The sequence below is a fragment of the Aulonocara sp. 'chitande type north' Nkhata Bay genome, linkage group LG6, assembly GCF_057382095.1.
Source record: "Aulonocara sp. 'chitande type north' Nkhata Bay isolate Kocher_YH1m ecotype deep benthic linkage group LG6, A_spYH_male_GT1.1, whole genome shotgun sequence".
NCBI classification, from domain to species: Eukaryota; Metazoa; Chordata; class Actinopteri; order Cichliformes; family Cichlidae; genus Aulonocara; species Aulonocara sp. 'chitande type north' Nkhata Bay.
In genome coordinates, this window is record NC_141349.1 from 43,147,029 (window position 1) to 43,169,115 (window position 22,087).

Sequence of the window (22,087 nt, forward strand, 5' to 3'; positions counted from 1 at the left end):
CAGACCTTATAAACTAAGCTAAAGAATAAGCTGTGTTTGGTGCAACCAAAATGATATTCCCTGCAGACTGCCTCCTTTTTCCAGGGCCCACTGGACTGCGTCCCACGTGTCCAATCATGCAAATTACAAAACGGCCCACCTCCACGCTGCTACATCTGGATTACAGAGGGGGAAGTGGTGGGCCTGGGGGAGCGGTTTAAAATGAAGCTGTCTGCAGGATAATCACCATAAGTACACACTTTGCCCTTCCACGTTCTCCCTCTATCCGCAGCACGCGTTCCGAGCGGTTATTCTCACATCACAGGAACGAGTGAGTCAGGCGAGGGGAGGCGAGGCGGCGCATCAGAGAAGAACAGGGACAATTATTCAGCCAGGTTGCCTTGACAACCACCCATAACATGTGCAATAGTTCCCATGGTGATGGATTCCAGAGTGCGTTATCAGCGGGAGTTGATGGCTGATTGGGATAAGAACCAGACGACGTCACCGGCAGCCGCTCGGTGATGAAAGGATGTGTTTGTGCTCTGCGTCCCGGTTTATTAGGCTGCTGCTGGGACGGCGCGCAGTGATTAGTTGGATGTGGAACAGAGATATTCGCAGATCAGAGTGGGGCTGAGACGGTGTGTAGCCTGTTATGTTGGCTATTACCCACAGCCTGCACAACTCAAACACACACTCGCTTCTTCAGCAGAGACGTAAAATCATTGGTTTTAACTGATAGAGAGACCTCTCAGAGAACTGCTGACTCAGCTTTGGAGCAGTGACCCATTTCTCTGTCAAATGAATTAAAGTACTACAGAAGTACTTCATATCAAAATACTTGTTTAAATTTAATTATTTGGCAGGTTTTTGGCCTATTTACAGCCTGACACAAACATAATGTTAGAAAGTAGGAATGGCTGCATATTCACAGTCATAGCACACAAACAGCAAAGAAATCTGCAAACAGATGTAGCTGCAGAAGACAAGCAGTGCCATAATGTGTGCGTCTTTCTAGAAATCTAGTTCTGCTACACAAAGACAGAAGCAGACGTGGGGAAATCGCATGCGCCACAACAAGACGTAGAGTTCTTTCTCGTAGTTAAACAACCGTTTAGTTCCAACCCTTTCTCTCTTTCTCATCTTTTTTTAGAGCCAAACTCCACATCACTCAGAACGTCATGCCCGGTGAAGTCAACAGTGTCTAATACACACAAACTTTCAATTCAGTGTTATTTACACAGCGCCAAACCACAGGAACAGTCGCCTCAAGGTCCTTTATATTGTAAGGTAGACCCTACAATTATACATACAGAGAAAAACCCAAATGACCCCCTATGAGCAGCACTTTGGTGACAGTGAGAAGGAAAAACTCCCTTTTAACAGGAAGAAAGCTCCAGCAGAACCAGGCTCAGGGAGGGCGGGATGACTGGTTGGGGTGACAACCAGTGCAGCTAACTGAATTTGCTTTCACAAGAGTAAATTATTTTGTGTCCTTTTTACTCCGTAAGGACTCGTTATCAGTGAAAGAAGGCAGCAGAGCAAATCATCCACTTTCAGTGTTATTAAATGGCAGCTACACAGTAAGATGTACAGAGCCCAGAGACCAAACACAGCTAAGATATATGTGACAAAGTTATACTTTGCACTGCGTGTGCAAACAAGATACTGCAGCATTTGCTAATATTAAATAAGACATAATGTTGACTTTGATAACTCTAAGGTATGCAAACTGACAAATGAGCGTGCAGCTTCACAGTCACATCTCCCCCCACCTCTCACATCCAGTTTCAAAACACCAAAATGATGATTCCTCATCGTAGGGCTTCGTATGCTTTTGGGTGGCTGTAGCTGAAGAGGTAAGGCAGGTTGCCCTAGCATTGGGCAACAGCCTAACCCCAACTTGCTCTCCCGTGCATCAATAGAGTGTGAATATTAGATAGAAAGCCCATAAGCACAGAAAAAAGTGAATGAGGCCTGTATAAACCACTATAAGTGCTCGAGTAGAGTAGAAACGCTTTATAAAAACCAGTCTCTCATATCAGTGATGATCCTCTACATCAGAGTTTGACAAAGAAGTTGATGTTTACACCCTCAGGAAGTTGGAGGTCCAAGGCGAAATCACAGAACTACAGAAACAAGTAGTCACAACGACACTTTGAAGGACTGGGAGCAGGCCAGAGGTGCTAAACTTTAGGTTTCACATTTTTATGCACAAAGTCACAAAAAGGTATCCTTCTCTTGTGCACACAGATGAGCAGTTTGTAAGCTCAGCGTGATGAAATGTGTCCTCTTTATAGATTTTTCTTCTTTGGCTTCTGCAGAAAGTTCAGAGTGCTGCAGGTGCTTTTCACTTAGAACTTTGGGGCAACAATAACGGGACACAAAATGCGTTTGCAGACAGAGTTTTATTGGCTGTCGTGTTTACTGGGTTGTGACACGGCCCATGTAGAGACAGGAGGGAGGAGCTAAACAGTCTGAGCTGTACATCATCACTTTTTCATTAGCACAGGCTGATTTAGTTTCCACCACATGATATTACTGCGAGGGCACCACAAGGGCATGTTGTTACCTCACACACACACTGACCAACACAAACACACAGATGACTGGTTCACATAGTACTTTTCTGTTTTTATAGCGTGTACTGCTGATAGCGGACGTTGTGTTTATCTCAAACCTAAACTGAAGTCTGGGCTGTTGTATAATTTTTATCTGTGCAGCATGCGACACATTGCATCCTCAGCATCTCTGCCTGGTCAGGAGTGGAAACTTATTCAGGGATCTAGTGGAGCCCGTGGCTCGATGGGTTAAGGTTGTTTGGGCCATGAAAGGGGTCAGGTGGTTTTAATGTTATGCCTGATCAGCATCAGTTCAGTTAGAGTGTTTCTGTGGAACTCCATGATGGTTACCAGACCAGGAAGACTGTTTTACCTGAAGTCTTTTGAGCAATATTTATTTTAGCAACAACATGTGTGTCAAGAATCAAGAATTGAGCTACTTGAGTCATACATTAGTGTTAACATAGTAAAACAGCAAAAACTACACAGAAATTTAACTAAGATACTACTTTTGCACGTAGGTCACGGCACCTGAAGGTCAAATTCTGGTTTTTTTTGCAGCACAAGATCAATAACCGAGTAACCAAAGCAGATGATCCACTAACTTGTTAACAGTTATCCTCCATAATGTTGGCAGGCCTGTTTTGAAATAGAACGAGCAGCAAACTGCCCTCCAGCTGGAATCTTTCATACCCACTGGAGACCATAAAGCATCATCATGTGATGTTTTTATGGCTTTTATAACTGCTCTGGGTTTTTCTCTTGCTATTCTCTGGCTTTAGTTGTTTTGTGCCTGATTGTGGGCTTGATTTTCTGAAAAGGAATGCTTTGTGGTCTGAAGGCTCTCCGGGGAAAAGAAACCCTTTTACTGTCTAAATGAAAGTGCCTGATTAAATAAAACGTATAATTAGCTTTGTGCTAAATACCCTCTGTTTGCTGATATGTGCTACAGGTGCTACAGAAGTAGAACATGTTGTAACTCCTAGTTTGGTGGTATTTTTTTGACATATTGGAAATTAATGAGCTCCAGAGTTCGTGTGTAATAGGAAACTGTTAGTCATCTGAACTTAGGACAAAGCCTAATCAGAATTAAGTGCACTTGGTCTCTGGGGAGTGGTCATTAAATGAAATGATCCTGTGTGAGTTTTGAAATTAGTGAACCATATTTCACACGGGGCACAGTTGAGTGGAGTCAGAAGACACTAATAATATAGCCAAGGAAATATTCAGGAAACAGTTTTCTCTGTTTCTTTTTGCAGCCGTGACCTCTCTGCTGCCTTTTTGGTGATGTTTGACCTTTCTTATGCAACGTGGCGTCTCGCCTGGAGTGTTTCTGAACATCCTTAACACCTGCCTAAATAAGAAGCGCCGCTACGGAGAGGTGATACAGGCGCTTGACTCCTGGGAGGACTGGAGCTCCTCGGGCACTGTAATGCAGCTTTCACACTTAGTAAATAAAACAACAACAAAAACCGACAGCCAACCCAGACAGTTGCTGTGCTGGATGAGCTCATCAGGTTAGACCATGTGTCATACTTATATAAGACAAGGAGCTATTTCAAGATAGTTATTAATGCATTTGGTAATGGTGATGCATCGGTTTACTCTTGAAAAATGCAACAATCTGTTATGTTAAATGCGCCCGTGTCACAAATATGAGGTGAAATTGATAAAATGCTCAATTTTTTATTTCTAGCACAGTGAATCTGTGATGAATGTATTCGTCTAATGGCTTTGTGGTTACTTTATTTTGCAAACAGGACCGAATATCAGAGTTCTCTGTTAATCACAGATACCGGAAATGTGTCGAAAGCGTGCAAATGCATCATTTTGTCCCCTGTTATGATGGGAATACTTCCTGCTTGTGAGCACAGTAACAGATTTATGTTTTAATGGATCTTTACGGTGGAGAAGAGCAGCTCGCCGAGCTCCGCAGACTCCAAATGGAATAATTAAGCCTGCTTCATCTGTGCTCGTGTACATGTACAGTGTGTTCTCTGAGAGCCTGTTAAATCATGTAGCGTTCAGAATAGTGTGTTTTTCTGATGCAGGAAACAGTATGTTAAATTTAGGTCAGTGATTCATACTTTAGTGTTAGTTAACCCTTTCCAAGCACAAAAGATCCTGCAGCCGGACCAGACTGTGGGCGAGCGCAGCTCACTCAGTGAAGAGCTCGTCTGTTTTGTTTAAAACTGATGCAGAGCTGCTGAGATTTAATTCTGATGCATCAGAGATGCAGTCGAAAGCTTTCAGAACAGCATAAATAAACGCCGAGCTACCCAGTTATGTCTGAGGAGCTATTAATTCTTATACATGCAGTTCTGATTAGAGGGAAATATAAACGGATTTCATTTCATATTGTGGCCTGATCAGGAGGAGAGCGGCACCTTCAGCAGAGTTCTGACAAAAACCAAACCAAGAAGTCACTGCGACGATGTTTACTATAATAATAGTCAGCACTAGCTGGGTAGCCAAATGTATTTCTTAGACTTAGATGTGGAATGCTGTTGTTAAAGATAATCACGATTTTCCATCAGTGTAAGAAAAGAAGCAGAGAGAGTGAGCGATGTAACAAACCAAAGTAGATCTTTGATTAGCATCTTCAGCACTAACAGCCCAGAGACTGTGTATAAAAGATGGACAGAACCACCATGACTTTGATTATGGTTTCTGTAATCCATCAGGTTGGTTAGCATTCATAAACTGAATGTGTGCATCACACAGACACCTGTCTACTAAAGCAACAGATTTGGATAGCACAGACTTTGACAGTCTGCAGCTCAGAGCGCTCTAAAATGGGCCAACACTGCAAACCAAAGTGATCCAAGAGGGTTAGCAAAGTGAATTAGCAGGGAGCTGCTACAGCTCATGCACAGCACTGCTAATTTTAGGCCTTGTCCTCCTCCTGTTACTACTGCATTTCAAACGAATCCGTTCTCAGAAGCCTAAATAATAATTTTCTCCCACACATGAGTGCTTTATTAAGACTTGTGTCTTCCAGCACTAACTTTCATGTGCCACCTTTCTTCTTGCTTTGTTGTAGCTCCTCCATGAAACCAACACTTACTGCACTGACTCTCTTTCACGACACATTACAATAGCCAATCAGATGTGTCCCCATAATAGAGTATAAACTGTTTAAACTAGTGCTTTCCTAGCAGCACCCCTACGTTACATCTGTCCTTTTTACTACAAGTAAATGTTTACTTTTTAGTCCCTCATTCAATGTCATTGAGTGAAATAAATCACACTGTGATTTTCCCCAGTCAGTCCTGTAACATACAGGACACTGGTCACGTCAAAGTGTCCCTATAGTGGTCCATGTGGTGAAATAGATCCAGTGCAGCTTCTTTAATGGTATTGATGTTTATCTTTGTGCTCCTGGCATCAATTATAAAAACCATCTGACTCCAGTCCAGCGGTTCTTCCACTGCCTGGCTAACATAGTTGGCTTCGTCACTTCCCCATAAGGTCTCATGTGCATCGTGTCCCCGCAGAAAACACAGCTTTCTACAGTTCTGCTTCTAGTTCCACCAGTTTATTGATTTGCATGTATCATAGAAGTTTATGATAGCCAGCTTTTCCACAACCACCTCCCACCCCACCTTCCCTGTCCCGTCTCATTGCCACATACCCACTCATGATTAAATTTAAACAGGGTGTTAGCCGTGACTCCTGCATACATATTAAATGAACCACTTGAAGTACCGACCAATGACAATCAAGTGTGTTGTGTTCCAGTGTAGGATTAACAATATTGTTAATACAATTAACACCTTCTTTGAATTCCCCTCACCTCACCCGTCTGCTAAGAAGGGTCAGGTAGGTAGAAGTCATGGATTTGTATGCTTTCCGTCTTGGACTTGAAATTAGCATTCATGTCTCCTGCTATGAAGGTCACTATCCTTCTTTTCTCTTTCAGCAGCTTAAAGCAGCTTTCATGGCACTTGCAGTTGCAGTTGTTTGTCCTTCCCCACACCCCTTTCTCCTGTCCAGCCATCCAGACAACCTCAGCACAGCCTTGCTGCACTGAATCCTGGCAGCCAACATTGTGCTGACCTCCAGAGTTACAGGATTTGGGTTTGTGTTCGTGTCATCCAGCACATCTTGTTCATATTCTCTTGCCTTTCACGAGCTAGCAGTGTGCACAAATGCCCTGCAACTAAAGCACCTTTGTGGTGAACAGATTTCGTCACAATGAACCTTTTAAATCTCTCAAAAAGGTTATTTTGGAGTTTTCTCCCTCAGCACTGTTTCTGTATATTTCTTTCTTGGGCCTTTTTGTTATTCCTTTTGCACCCTTGCCAGTTTTCACAGCCTCTGGTTTTCAACCAGCTCCATCATGCTAATGCTAACGGGCACTCCTGTAATCACCCCTTTACTGCCACTGGGTCTCTGTACTCTAGCTTTCACAGCTCTTCAGATTTTGTCTTTTTACACACTTGTAATATTTCCTGCCTTTTCCACCTGGGTATCTGTGTTACACCCAATCAGCAGGTTTCCATCCACTAACACACTAGCATGCTTGTGTTGTGAGTCGTTTTCTTTATTCCACCATCACTCTCAAATATCACCACCACGTGAAGGGAATTCATCGTAGACCTCGTTACCTCACCCTCACAGTCTTCCATGTGAGCCTCTGTCCTCCTCCTCTCACCAGGCCTAAGACCTCCTTTCACCATCTGCTGCCTTTCATTTCCTTCCCCCTCTTCCTCAATCAGATCTGTGTTTTTGCATCCATCCTCATCAACATCTCTCTCCACCACGTAGCATATTACTACCAGACTGTTCGCCGACACTTCCACGTTAAACTCCTTACTCAGCTCACCGAATGCCAAGTTCACACTTCACAATCCAAAGTCTGTTAATCCTTTCAAACAAACTCTCACAAAAATCTCTCTTTTATACTTTACCCTTAGCAGTATGATCATCCTTGTATCAGTTAACATGGGAATCTATGGGGCCTTAGGTGTGAAGCCAGCCCCAAGAGGCCATTAGAGGAACTGCATGTTTTGGCTCTTGACACATGGCTGCAGCTTTGGTACAACATGATCGACAGCTGTGAGCATGACCAAGAAAAAAATGAAAAAGGAAGGATTAAGCTTTTAATGAAACAAACAAGAATCAGATGGAAACAAAAGTAAATGGCCAATAAAATAAAAGGTAAAGACTCTATTATTGCAGGGGCTTTATCCTACAATATAATTAAGTGGTTTTTGCAATAAAAATAACATTTTAGGATAATTGTGCATTCTCATGCATCACTGATAATGGTGTGTTGGATCAAATATTGTCATTGAAACAGAACACAAATTAATTCTGTGATGAGGCTCTGCAGTGTGGAGCCACATTAGGCCAACACTCCTCTCCGAGACCACCAAGCCAATTCCAAATTACTTTCCTCCATGGCCATGGATCAAAAAGAAGCATATCAGCTACACAAATAGTTTTGATTGCACAATTTAAAAGAAGAAGAAGAAGAAGTTGGGATGGAAGTCATAAATGTGGAAGTAAATGCCAGCAAAATGCCAAGTCAATCAGCATGTGAAGTGATGCTTTGCTTTTTCTTGCATGCTAGCAGTGAGAACATTGTGACAGGAAAGTGATTATTTTCAAATTAAAACGGGCGAACAACATCTCATTTAAAATTCATTTCACACATTGTAGCATGCAGGGAAACACCAATATGCATCTACAGTCTGATCACTGTAATAAGAAAAATGAGTGCAATTCCGTAAAAATAACATCTGACTCAATGTTTGCAGCCACTTTTTATAGTGTGTATGCAATTAAGATACAATTACCTTGAGGTATTTGTTCACATGAGAAAAGGATCTGGTGCCGGATCACGACATGTTTAACTGAAACGACCTCGTCGTTTTTCTGAGAAGCCGTTGATACGACTTAGTGCACTTTAACTTAGCATCAAAGTCCTGTTAGCATAAATGTGATTAGTCTGTACCATTAAAACTTCATCCAGATAACATGATGACAAAGTTCAGCTTGTGATGAACGGCTGTTCTGGTAACGCGCTCTAGAAATCTTTGGAAAAGGAAAAATGCCCAGGACAATTTGATTTCTTCTTTTTACACATAAAAAATGTGAAAACTACATTTGTGTGCTTTCTGTTGGGTCTTTTTTTATTCGTAGGTGTTTAAACTTCAGCTTACTACCTGCATTTAGAAAAATAACCATTTATCAGTCAATATCAAATTTATTTCTATAGCACACAAAAGCACACAGGGAGGTAATAACTTATTCAAAGTTAGGGGCATGACTTCCAAAAATAATAACTTTGTTATGGTGAGAATATTCAGTGTTAACAGCCTTTAACATCGTGTAGACAGTCAAACAGAGGCTGCAGTGAGACAGGGAGATCCAGTTTCAAGGGGAAGTAAATTTGGATGTCATCAGCATAACAATGAAAGGGGATGTTGTATTCCCTGAAAATAGATCCCAAAGGCAGCATGTTTAAGGAGAACAGAGTTGGACCCAAAACAGCCCCCTGTGGAACACCACAACAGGAAGAGTATTTCTCATTAGCTACAGAGAAAGACCTCTCTGATAAATATGATTTAAACCATGATAAAACTGAGCCTTTAAGACCAACAATGTGTTCAAGTCTCAATAAAAGTATTTTATGATCAACTGTGTCAAAGGCTGCAGTCAAATCTAAAAGGACTAAAACAACCGAACAACCTGAGTCGACGGTTAAAGAAGATCATTAGAAACTCTTAAAAGTGCCGTCTCAGCACAGTGACGAGATTTAAAACCAGACTGGAAAACCTCACAGACGTGGGTCTAAAAAGGCGTGAAGGTGCTTGAAAGCAACTTTTTCCAAAATGTTAGACATAAACCATGTTTATTGATAAACACGCTTCAAACCTCATATATTCATATAATAATTGTAACATATTTGTGGCTTTTACTCAGCTTCCCCTTTTATAAACTCTGTGGAGTTGCTGAACACGCACAGTGGACTGTTTGTTCCCATATCACAGAACGATGCCATTAAAACGCATCTGCTGGTGTGTGTAAAAGCAGGCAATGTTCCTGTATTTATGGAGACGACTCATATTTTGTGCCTGGACAATAGTTACAAGCCATGTGACTATAAACGTAATTGTATCCCGCTTGTAATTCACGTGGGAAAATTCAGGTGCTTTCTTGCTTTCGGTGCCAAAAGGACGTCTCTAAATCTACTGTAAATAACTGAAATGACTACATCTTTAATGTTATTGCTGTGCGAATGGCGAGATGGGAGCACTTTATTCCACTGATGGTGGCGATATAAGTAAGTACTCATATGTGAATACATTTCATTCAAGTCTGAAGTGGCGCACGCGACTTCATTTGCCGTTCATCGCCTCTTTAACGGCGTGCGCTGCTATTAAAACACACACACACAGATGCTGCGTTCCAATCATTTTATATGCGTGCACAAAGAGGGATCTCCCCACGGCCTGCTGCTCTGCAGAGCTGCTCTAGTGTATCTGATGGAATAATCTGCGTGTTGTGCTGCGGCCCATGTGAGGGAGGGATTACATATTTATTTGGGGAGTTTTCATCCCGCCTTTACCATCTGTCACCAGTAGTGTGGCCGTGGGACATTTACCACAGCTTTATAGTGGAATGATAGGATAAGAGTGGGTGAGTGGGAGAGATTGTGCACGGGTGGTTGTGTGTGACTCAGAGAGAAAGGGAGGAAGTAACCACCTGCACATTCAGAAGCACCAAAATCCCCCGTGTCATCTAAAAAAAGCAAAAGTTGGGGGCTTTTCAGTGAAGTCCAGCAGCAGCACTGGGACTTTTTCCCATGCTCTGAAGGGCGGTCTCCTCATAGTTCCTCTTTTAGTCCCAGGGTGATTAAGAGCCAACTCAGTGCTGATGTCATAATCCACGTCCTGTCACATACATTACAGCTGCAACCTGATGGGTGGTCAGTTCACTTGGCCAGTGTGTGTGTGTGTGTTACACTGCATTTGATTCATGAGTTGAGATCCTGAAATAGTCAGCTTATAGTTCAGTAATCAACCTGAGACTGACCTCAGGAGGATCAGCACAGACCTGCCCCCCTCTACATCAACAGTGACCGTGTGCAGAGGGTCCCAGCCTGCAGACTCCTGAGCACTTTCACCTCTCGTGACCAATCCTGGACTGCAAACACCTCAGTGGTCACCAAGCAGGCGTAGTAGCAGCTTCACTTCCTGGGAGAATAACCTGGGTCAAAAGCTGCAGGTGACCTTTTACCGCTCCTCCACAGAGAGCGTGCTGACACATCGTATCACGGTTTGGTGCAGGAGCTGCACTGAAGCAGAGAGGAGGAGGCAGCAGGTCATCGGCACGGCTCAGGCGATCGTCGGCTGCTCTCCGGCCTCCCTGCAGGACTCAGTCGCCTCACGTTTCCTCACTATAAAGGACCCATCACGTCCTGCCTCTGACAGGGATGTGCACAAAAAGACTCACAAACACTCGCACTACCACCTCCTCTTCCTCTGCCCGCACGGCCAAGTGCATGTATTTAGCAGTTTTTAAATATAGTACTTTTTAAAAGCTCTGCATACTTTCACATAGGAAATATTTTTCTGACCGTTTCCTTATTTGCATGTCTGACGGTACAAAATCAACATTTACTTCAGCTTTTACAACCAAAAACTGCAGCACACAAATACTGGATTTGCTCTCCTCAAGGATTTTTATTTGTTTTGGTCATTTGTTTGATGCACTTGCCTTTTTCTTGTGTTCCTGATGTTCATGTTCTCCTGATGTGTGTCTTTGTCTCTGTCTGCTCCGTTTTTTGTTTTGCTGTATCTGCAAGAAATTTATTTATTTATAAATCCAAAACAATGAGCTGAAATATCCTAAAATGCTCTGCATGCCAATATGTCTGATATTTTAATGTTAACATATTAAGCTGCAGATTGATTCATAGTCATTCTTGTCTGTAAGTCTGAAGCTGGGGACATAACTGTTTCCCACCTGAGGACATGATGCCTGCAGTTCCTCTCACACAGCATCTCTCTGTACGTGTCTCCGCTCATATTCAGTCCTGACCAACAGCTTCCCCGTGGGTCCAATGTGCAGCTTGGTTTCCTGTAAGGACGAGCTGCAGGAAAGCAATAAATAAATAAATACCATAAGACTGCTGGAACAGCCAAAAACCAAGTGCATCGCTCAGGGATTTGTACTGGTGTATCAACACTTTGTCTTAATGAGACAACAACAACAGCAAAGTTCTTCCTGGTTTTCAGAGTTTCTCTGATTTCAGACTTAATGAAATGTGTCTGTATTTCATTAACTGCTCTTTCACATGTTGTGTGTAATTACCTGCTGAATGGTGATTACATTAATCAGTTGTTGAATATCAGGAAGAAGTCCATTTCATTAATTTTTCTATTATCACTTTAAAGAAACAGTTTTTTTCCTGCTACAAATGTGCAGTGTCTTTGTTCTCCACACGGCCTCCTTCTGTTAATATTAAGCAGGAACTTTATGTCTCTGCTGCACATTTTCAAGATGGCTTGAATCAAAATGTGTTAATTCTCTGGCTTGTTTTTGTCTTAGAGAAGGAAATCGTTGGATTCAGGACACAGAAACTTTTTTTAAGATTCAAACTTTCCTTTGACAGAGCTTATCATCAGGGTTGGATCAGGTGACCCTGAAGCATCCTTTAGTTATGCTGCTAAAAGCTCAGGCTCCTCTGGGACTTCTTCTTCTCTGCTCACCTCTTTTCACTGCTTCACTGCTGCATGACATTAAATTGTATCTTCTCAGCTTCATAGTCTGAATTTCGTCTTGTCTCCCTGTGCTCTCCTTGCACTCCTCTCTCTCCCATCACCCCGAGGCTGTCCCTTCCCGAGTCGGCTTCTGCGAAAGTTTCTTCCTGTTAAAAGAGAGTTCCTTCCTTGTCATGGTGCCTTGGTTTGGGGCCAGGGTTTCTCTAGTTTGGATAAGTCTTTCTATCCTATATTGTTTGCTTGTAGTCTTGCCTTTAGTTCTTAGTTTAGCTCTTTGACTATGTTAGTTGTTAGGTTGTGTATTTTCTGCTTCCTGGTGTTTCTCTGTCTGTTTCACTTTGATAGCCCTTCATCCCGTGTGTGTTTTGTTCACTTTTGCTTCCCCTGTCTCCTGTCACCCGTGTGCATATATTGTCTTTGTCCCCGTGTGTTCCATCGTCCTGTGTTTCAGCCTAGTTCATGAGTTCCTGGTTGAGTTCTGTCTATGTGAGTTTTCAGTCCTGCACTTGGGTCGTGACACCTACGCCTTCCTACCATTGCCTGGCTCTTTGCAGTCGTCTGCATCGTATGTTACACTAAAAGCCCCTCCAGGTGACTGTTGCTTGATTTGGTGTAAATCAAAATAAGCTGAACTGATCTGCATGCTGAACATTGCAGTGGTTTTTCATTTCCACCTTTTATTGTTTTCTGTGACTAAAGATAATTCACAGGTAGAATCATGTAACTGGTTATTTGGTTGTGTAATGATAATAATAATAATTTTTAAATAAATGTCTCTTCTTCTTCCTTGTTTGTAATCACAGAGATGCTCTTTGATTAGGACTGGCATGTAATTTAAGTCACGCTCAGACCTCACCGGCGAGGGCTGGCCCGGTGCGTGGCCCCTTCAGAAGAAACAGGCCCCCAGATTGTGTTTTTAATGACTCGGGTGTATGTTTGGAGCTTCAGCTTTAAAACTAAATGCCGTAATAATACCTCTGGTTTGCAGCTGTTACTGAAGCTCGATTTATCTAAATGATAAAAAAAATAAAGTATTCTGGTTTATTTCCAGTATTATGCAGAGAGTTTTGCTTTTGCTTTTTTGCCTTGCATACTCGTCTTGCTTGTACTGTGACAACAGGGAAACAGAAAGGCGCTCATGACCCAGCTGTTCTGGGAAAATTTGTATAATAGCAAAGAGAAAGCCGCAGTAAAGTTCTTAACCAGCCTGCAGGGTTTCTTTACTCATTTATCTTTATTGTAATGCAGTTGAATGACTCATGAAATTGTTAATATTAAAAACCACACAGTGAAGAATCTTTAAAAGAATTCTGGCTTTCATTTTTGTTATTGCAGAAATTTTCTATAATTATTGGTTTTGTCGCCGGGCTAAAGACTTCCAGCTGCTCAAATTTAACGTCTAGAGGAATATCAGATCATAAATTCAGTTCTGAGAACTCAAGCGCTGACTCAGTACCCAGGCTGGGCTCGGTCCATGTTTTAGTTTGTTCTCTGTAAATTCTGTGTATTCATTGGCCGTAGCATCTCGTTTCATTACCACAGGTCCAAACACAGAGTGCGCGCTGGTATCGTTTGCTCGCAACATTAACAGCCTGTAAATTGGTCTCATTTGTTTTAAATAATCTTACTTTACATTTGTTTCAAATCATTTTTACAGCAATACTATTAGTGTTATTACTAGCAATAATATGAGCTCAAACAAAATTCAGTGAGAATCCGTCATAATGTTATACCTGCTCAGTGATTGTAATCATAATTGTTATTAATATTAATACTGTGAATTATTAAGTATTTTTTTAAATGCTGTCATTATTGAATCTTGTTGTAAACCTGTGGTGCTCACACAGGCGGCAGCTGCAATATGCTAACAAATTAGCATGTCAGCATCGATGCTAGCTCTTGGCTTGATTGTTCTGGTGAGGCTGTCAACACTGTGCATACTCAGAATTATAAAAGGAGAAGTTGAGCAATGCTTTTATTAAAACAGGAACTCCTTGAAACAAATTGTAGCTTTATGCATATTTTTAATAAGTTCACAAATAATCACAGCTATGATTTGCAGCTTATTATCGCTCACACTGCTGCTACATATATACTGCAGCTGTGTTCAGAAACCCACCCAAGCACATTTTAATATGACTAAATTATCAGTGCATAGCTATAACCTCCAAATCTCCCTCTCATCTTCAGCATGTATGTTTTCAGCATTGCTTACTTTCTAAAAAGGATTGTTTTTCATGTGCTGTTAATTAAATCTTCTTTCCCACTCCCTGTGAATCCTCCACAGGTCATATTTGAAACCTGAGCATGTTTTCCTCAGACTCACTGTAGCACATCCACTTTCGTTTTTGACTTTGAGATTCTTCTCTACCCTCAAGCTTCCAAATCTTGCCTTGATCCTGTGACTCCTCTTTCCATCCAGGCTCAGGCAAAGCGAGATATCTTCATGCGTTTTTCTTTCTTCCTGGAAAGAAAGTGATACTCAGGTCTGAGCTGTGGGAACAAGAAGAAAACATGGCCTTAAAAAAAGGAGCTCAATCTGCTTATCTCTGTTATGGTCCCACATGAGAAGAGGAACAGATTAGCCCCAGGTAATATCTTTGGTGGCCTCTCCAGTGTCTAATTAAAAGGCTATCGTTTTAGTGAGTACATATAAAGCAGTGATTGAGGTGATTTTCCCTCAGAGCTGTGTCTGCTCTGTGGGACGGTCACAACACTTTCAACAACTCTGTCTTCTTTTGATCTGATTTCTGCTCAGCCCAGCTGCTGGAGGATCTAAAGAGCAGGAGAAAAGCCTAGAGAGAGCATACTTACGCAGGTTATAAATGTGGCAAATGAGAGGAATGATAAAGCGGGAGCAACGTAAATGGATAAAAGAAAGCCCCCGTAATCTGTCTCAGTGTCAGGAAGTATAATTTTCCAAACATGACATGAGCCAGCGAATGCCAAGAGGGATACACTGTGCTGATTCACAAAGGGTATGGTTTGGGAAACCACAAAACCAGCAGGCGCACTGATTGATGGCGCCGAAAATCCATGCAAACGGATTCATATGTTTCCTTATGCGGCAGCTGCCCCGTATTAATCTAATGTAATTAACAATAAACACCCCGTCATGATCGGAATTGCAATTTAAAAGTCTCGGGGATCTGCTCTGCGAGGAATTACAACCACATGTCCTCCTGCCTGTGAGCGAGCTGCAGGAAACACAGAGATTGCTCATGAAGTCTTATCATCTTGTTTTTCAGGGGAGGAGCTTTAGCCTTAGTAGAGAAATGAGATAGACTGGTGCATCACATGTTGCCTTTCCGTTTTTTACTTTCATGCAGAATATCTGGCTACTGGGAGAAAGGGCAACCCTCACATCGGGAAATTCCAGCTTTCTCTATGTCACTCAGTCCAGGAAGTCAAATATGAAGCGTGCGATCTGCACAGATGTTCTGAAAGACTCAGTTTTAACACGGAATAAGGAGGCATTCCAGCGTTCCAGCGTTACCGATCTTCCTGACTCCAGCAGTCAAGCCTTTTTCCTTTAATTTGTCAGATGTCCATAAGTAGTACTGTACAAAACAAGTTATATTGTATTAAATTACCGGATTATTAATAATTCAGCTCTTTTGACAGCTTCAGCAATGCCCCACTGAAATCCATCACTCCTCACCAGCACATTCTGGGGCAGCGTTATCAGGCAAAGTATTTTCAGATCCTCGGCACCTGAGACAATAAGGCATTTCTCTGCAACCATCCAGCCCAAGGCCGAGCAGCTCTGAGAGATATTAAAGCAGAGTGACAGATCTAATTATCACCTCCCCACTTCTTCTGCTCCAACTCTGATGAAAAGTACTACATTACAGCAGACACCCTATGCCCTCAAACTAACTTTCACCTTTGTTAATAACTAAGAGTGTAGTTATCTGGAATACCTGCTGAGGGCATGTCTCAGAATAGAGAGAAAGAGATTTGCAACAAGGTTGAATTTATGAAAGGAAGACTGTCATTATTCCAGCTCTTGCTGCAGTGACTGTGCAAATGCCCCCTATCTCTCACCTTTCCCCCCCGTCTGCTTTCGCATTTCTCATTTTGTCTTTTCACAGAGATCTAGACGGTGTCACAGCTCTGTGAAGTTTCCACTCCTCTCTTTTATCGTATCCTGTTCCTGAACGCTCTAAGGGCTCCGCTGATATCCCATATGAGACTGCGCTGAATGGGAGGTTTTGTTTGCACACACGTGCTGTGCAGCAGACAATGCCGGCTGCAGGAGAGCCACTCTGCTGACCTCTCTGCTTCTTGGCATCTGCTGCCAGATTCCCTTTCAGTCCTGTACAAATCACTTAGAAAGAGGCAGCGAGCTCTGTTTTGCTGGCAGGATGTTATGGTGCACAGCTCGCACCACTAAACTGCTGTTTTGTTTTGTTGTCTCCCCACACCGCTACTGTTGATGGAAACTGTGTCGAGCTGGGCTAATGGGCTGTGGGTGTGTTTGTGTGTGTCCCCGTGCACTTACATATGCATTCCCGGTAAGAAATGCGCAATTCCTTTCGAGTAGTGGTTGCCGTGGAAACCTTGGTCAGGTCTGGTCTCCAGCTGCCATTAAACAGTGAAGCGTGCTGGGACATGTGGCAATGGGGGCTGGTTAATCATCAGCCACTATATCAGATCTGTGGCCACGTTAGTGCTGATGGTTGCACCACGAACACTTTATTAAAAAAAAGAAATACATTTGCTTCAGATGTCAGAATTAAAATGGTGCCCAGTGCAAATGTACTGTAGTTGGCGTGCAGGGTGCCACACACCATCACCTAAATGCTTAACTAAATAAGAAACTATTAATGATTTTAACAATGATTTAAAAAACCCTGTTATGAATAGTCAAAATTTACTCCTATAACAAAAAGTTTCTTCTAAACCGGCAGTTTTCAAGTGACCACGTGAGGTCACTGGATAGTTGATGGATGGATGGATGGATGGATGGATGGATGGATGGATGGATGATTGAAGGATGATGGATGGATGGATGGATGGATGGATGGATGGATGATATATGATAGATGAAGGATGGATGATTGATGGATGGATGGATGGATGGATGGATGGATGGATGGATGGATGGATGATTGATGGATGGATGGATGGACAGTGTTGGGGAGTAACGGAATACATGTACCGCCGTTACGTATTTAGAATACAAAATATGAGTAACTGTATTCCGTTACGGTTACCGTTTAAAAAAGGTGGTATTCAGAATACAGTTACTTTGTTGAAATAAATGGATTACACTGCGGTACTTTCCTGTTTCATTTTGTCGCAGGTCAGGACTGTTTGGGTTTTGTTTGACAGCTACGCTCTGTTGTTCCAGGCGGCAGCGTTGCGGTTGCCATGGTTACAGGGTAATGCTCTCGCTCTGCGTGTTTCCTGGGTGAGAGAGCGCCTTTTTGTTGTTGCTGTTGTGCTAAGCTAATAGGCAGAATGCAGAATGTAGCATCATGGGCAGTGTAGTCCGTGTTGCAGGGAGAATGGACTGCCATACTCGTTATGGGTCTGTGAGCGCGAGGAGGGAGAAAAAGGGGAGTGGAAAGGTACGAGTTGTCATCGAGCAAAAACGGGAGCTGGAAGCATGTAAATATAATAATAACCACTGCAGCCAAGAAGAGTGCCTGACGAGCCCAGTTGTAAGTAAGCTATTAAGACTCGACTGTACACCGTGTTCGTGTTTTCCTCCGAAACAATAAGTTCTGTTGCAGCAGCCTTTCAACGCCTCTCTCTGTCTGTCGCAAGAAAAGTTGACCCACACAACAAAGTAAAGCTATTTTTCGGCTACGAGCCGACAGGGACCCCGTATTAGTCAGAGGTCCCTTTACTACAGTTCGGAGTCGCGGACCTTCAGTAATAGTAATAAATCACACAGCAATAGGACATTCATGTTGTTGTAAACAGCATGATAATATGTTAAGTAATCCAAAGTATTCAGAATACGTTACTGTCATTGAGTAACGTAACGGAATACGTTACAGAATACATTTTGGGGCATGTATTCTGTATTCTGTAATGGAATACATTTTAAAAGTAACCTTCCCAACACTGTGGATAGTTGATGGATGGATGATGGATGGATGATGGATGGATGGATTTTGGTGAAGGTTAAAGTTAGATCACGCTCTGCTTGGCCTCACTTCTGCTGTAAAAATCAGTTATTAAACTAAAAGGTTTTGTGGTCTTTGTGCCTTTTGGAGCATTTTTAATGAAACTATTGAGAAATAATGTCTCCTGCTGTGTGCTGCTGCCTGTGCTTCAGGAAAAGTTCTGGTATTTTAATAGACTAATAAGTACATTTGTGTGTTTGCATGGTATCCCTACACTTTAAAACAGCACCAGTCCCCAGTGCACTTACACACAGTTAATCTAACTACAGCAGGTAGCTTGAGCCAACTATGCTGAAGAACGTGAATACATGCAGAGCTTGTGCATGTATTCGTGCTATCTCTTCATGTCAGTTTGACTGCACGAGGTTCAGATCAGGGGCTGTATTCACAAACATTCAGGGATCTCTTGCAGAGTTCTCCTAATGTAGACATATAAACTATAAACATTTATAGAAAGGAGTCCTCACTTAAGAGTGATTTAGGAAGCTCTCAGAGTAACTCTGAGCAAGAAGTGAACAAAACCTTTTACCTCAGCGAGGCGATGCGGCTGACCCGATTAACAAGAATACATTTTTGCCAGTTTTCAAGTAATTCAGCCTCGTAATCACATTCATTTCTGGCATCATTGCATTGGATGGGAGATGTAAGCGTATCTTTAATGAGATCGGCTACAAACATTATCCCCGCACCATCTAATCTGCTGTTTCATTAACTCACTGTCATTCGGAGGTATTTCCTCTACCTTTTGTCTCTCCACTATTTTCTCCTGCTTAATAAAGCAAAGGAAACTCTTAAGCCTCTAAAAAGGCACTCCTTCCTACTGATAGCAGTTTTTCCACAATCTAGTATAAACTTCAAATGTTAATTCTTATAAAACATCATAAATCTAAAGCTGCATACACAACACAAATAGTTTGCTTTGACGTGGCAACCAGAGACCACGCAAAGTTGATAGCATTCTGCAGTTTCAAGCAACTACACCTGAAATATCCACCAGCAACAGGAAGTGGGCGGGGCCCAAGATAAACTTTTCTCAACTTCCAGGTGAGCGACTGAAGCAGTTACCCATGCGACTGAAAAGTACAAGTGATAGACATTTGACCTGGTAGTAAATACATTAAAAAGTTACCTAGGCCGGACCGGAGCAAACGACCAGCCGTCAGCTTTGACCAGTGAATCATTTCCAGTCTGCTTAAGACTTTTTTCCAGATTCTGCCCCAAGCAGCAGCTCTTTGTAATGGGAAGCTTTAAGAATGTGGCCCCAGGGCTCTGAGCGGGCCACACCATCTGTCACAGGACTCCTCGTTCTTTGTAACTCGGGCTGGATGTTTGAATTTGATACAACCTCCAAACAAATGAACACCCACAAACAACGTCTATATGCATGCCAGTCTGTTAATAACAGACACAGCAGTACAATCAATGAAGCCCTTTGTTGGGGAGCTATGACCTTTCCACAGCTGTCCTTGAATTTCACATGTGAGGCTTCCACAATGTATTCAATATCATATGTAGATTTTATACAGGCATTGGTAGATACCTGTCAAATAGCTCTCAGCAGGTTGTAGTTCTCCCGACTCTTTTTGGCTAGAACTTGGACGTTGGAGTCCTTCCTGTATTTATTGTAAGGAAGTCCTTAGTACATAAACCAGAAATCCTTTAATTTCTGGTTAATGTACGCAGAAAGAAGGCGAAAAGCAAGAAACTAGAGAAAGAGACCTTAATTCGGGTCCATCCTGCTCTTGATTATCTCAGCAGTGTGTTTCGGTGTAGCTAAAGTCATAATGATGCTGCTCTTTACATATTTTTCTGTTTTTGTTATGAGAGAAACAAACAAATTCAATCGAGGCTTTTTTTTCACTCCATTTAATCCTGTTGAGGTGCAGAGTAAAAAATAACAAACCTTTATTTTATATCTACCATTTCTTCAAGAAACAATAACCAAAAAGCATATTAGTCAGTGTGGACATCTTACATTTAAAAGGGGTGATCATCTGAACATTTGAAGCAACAAACATAATGCCACAAAGCAGCTGTTACGCATCCAAAGCTGAAATATGGGCATCACCATATGTTGTATCCCATTCTGAAATCTCAAGTTTTGGTAGCCATAAAACATCTAGGATTATTACACCAAACCTGATGAGATCTGGATCTGGTTTAGAAATGAAGGGTGTTGGTTTCTGGTCTTTTGTCCTCTAAATGGGACCAGAATTAACCAGTTCAGTATCTTGTTATATTAAATAAAACCTGAAACTAGCAAGAGAGAGCATAAACATATGTGATAAGTGTTTACTGAGGCGTCAAATCAAGTGAGAGATTGGGTTGTTTTCTCATGAATTTACATCTAATTGTACTTTTTTTGGCAACCAGAGGAGCTGCCCCCTGCTGGTCATAAGACAGAATGCAGGTTTAAAACGCTTTAATTTTAAACCATCTGTGGTATTAATGTTCATAAACAATGTCATTGGTGGCTTCTGAAGATGCTGACTCTGCACTTCTAAAAGTGAAAACATCCAGCACAGAATCAGGAACACATGAAGACGAGTAATCCATCCAAGTACCCGTTTTCTTGTTTCACTTTAGAATCATCCTGTTTCTGAGTTATTTAAAAAACAGACCAAACCTAAACAGAACAGAAGTGTTAATAAGGCCCGAAGAATTCATGAGGTTCACATGAAACATGCCTCTCATCAGATAGGCCGTAAATATCAGCTGTAGCTGTACGCACACACCCATCTGATGCCGACTAAAGTGCAGCGAACCGTGAATCGCCACATAGTCCAAGTTATGTAATGCAAGTTTATGTACAGACTCTCAAAGATGCACCTCGACCCTGTTGCAGACAGGACTGTGGGCCAAAGGAGGCTTTCTTTCTAAAGGTTAAGGCTGACAGAGCAGTGACTGCAGGAAGAAAGAGTTACTGTACAAAGGAAGGATGTTCTAGCAATGCATTCGTGTACAGCAGCGGTGTCAAACAAGGTGAGGAAGTGCACTTTTCTGCAGGCCTTTCCTCTGGTGTGTATCTGCGAGGTTACACGAAGCGCTGGTCTGACGTTTCTTCCTGAAACTCATCTGGCCAACTTCCAGTCGCCGCTCTTTTCACAGCCATGTCCCTTGCGTGACAAATAGCTGTTATACCTTAGCGCGATGATGTCATCCCTTGGGACTTTTAAAACTCAGCAGACTTGTGGGTGTTACTTTTATTGCTGGGTTTGCAGGGATATTTGTAAGATAGAGGAAATGTGTTTTCTCTTAACTTGCTGTCCTGAGCCACAGACACCACTTATCTGAGTGAAATACAGTCATTTTCTGTCCCCTGATCTGTTTTATAACTATCGATTTAGCTCAGAGATTTTTTTTTCTCTCTGTTGAAAGAAGTCTTTCTTTAGCTGAGTTCTTCTTTAAAATCCAGATTTTTGCAATTGTCAGCAGAGGTGATACTTGAAACCAAATGTGGTTGGCCTCTCATTGTGCTGCGAATACTCTCCAGCAACTGTCTTTACCTCAAATGTGCACACCATGTGTGCGTCTCCAGCATCTCATTTAGAAAACTAAACCTTGAGGTTGAGGTCCTGATTTTATTTTGATGAACCGCCCAGGCAGGCCTTAGTATTTGTTATGGTTACGTGGTGGTAATCATTAAAAATGATGGGGAAACGGGGACATG

At 42.2% G+C, this 22,087-nt stretch overlaps 1 protein-coding gene across 1 annotated transcript in view; it reads left to right on the forward strand.

Moving 5' to 3' along the window:
- The window catches only part of neurl1aa (neuralized E3 ubiquitin protein ligase 1Aa), a 68,444-nt gene that overhangs the window by 1,953 nt on the left and 44,404 nt on the right, over positions 1-22,087 (forward strand). The gene's annotated exons all lie outside the window — the stretch shown is intronic.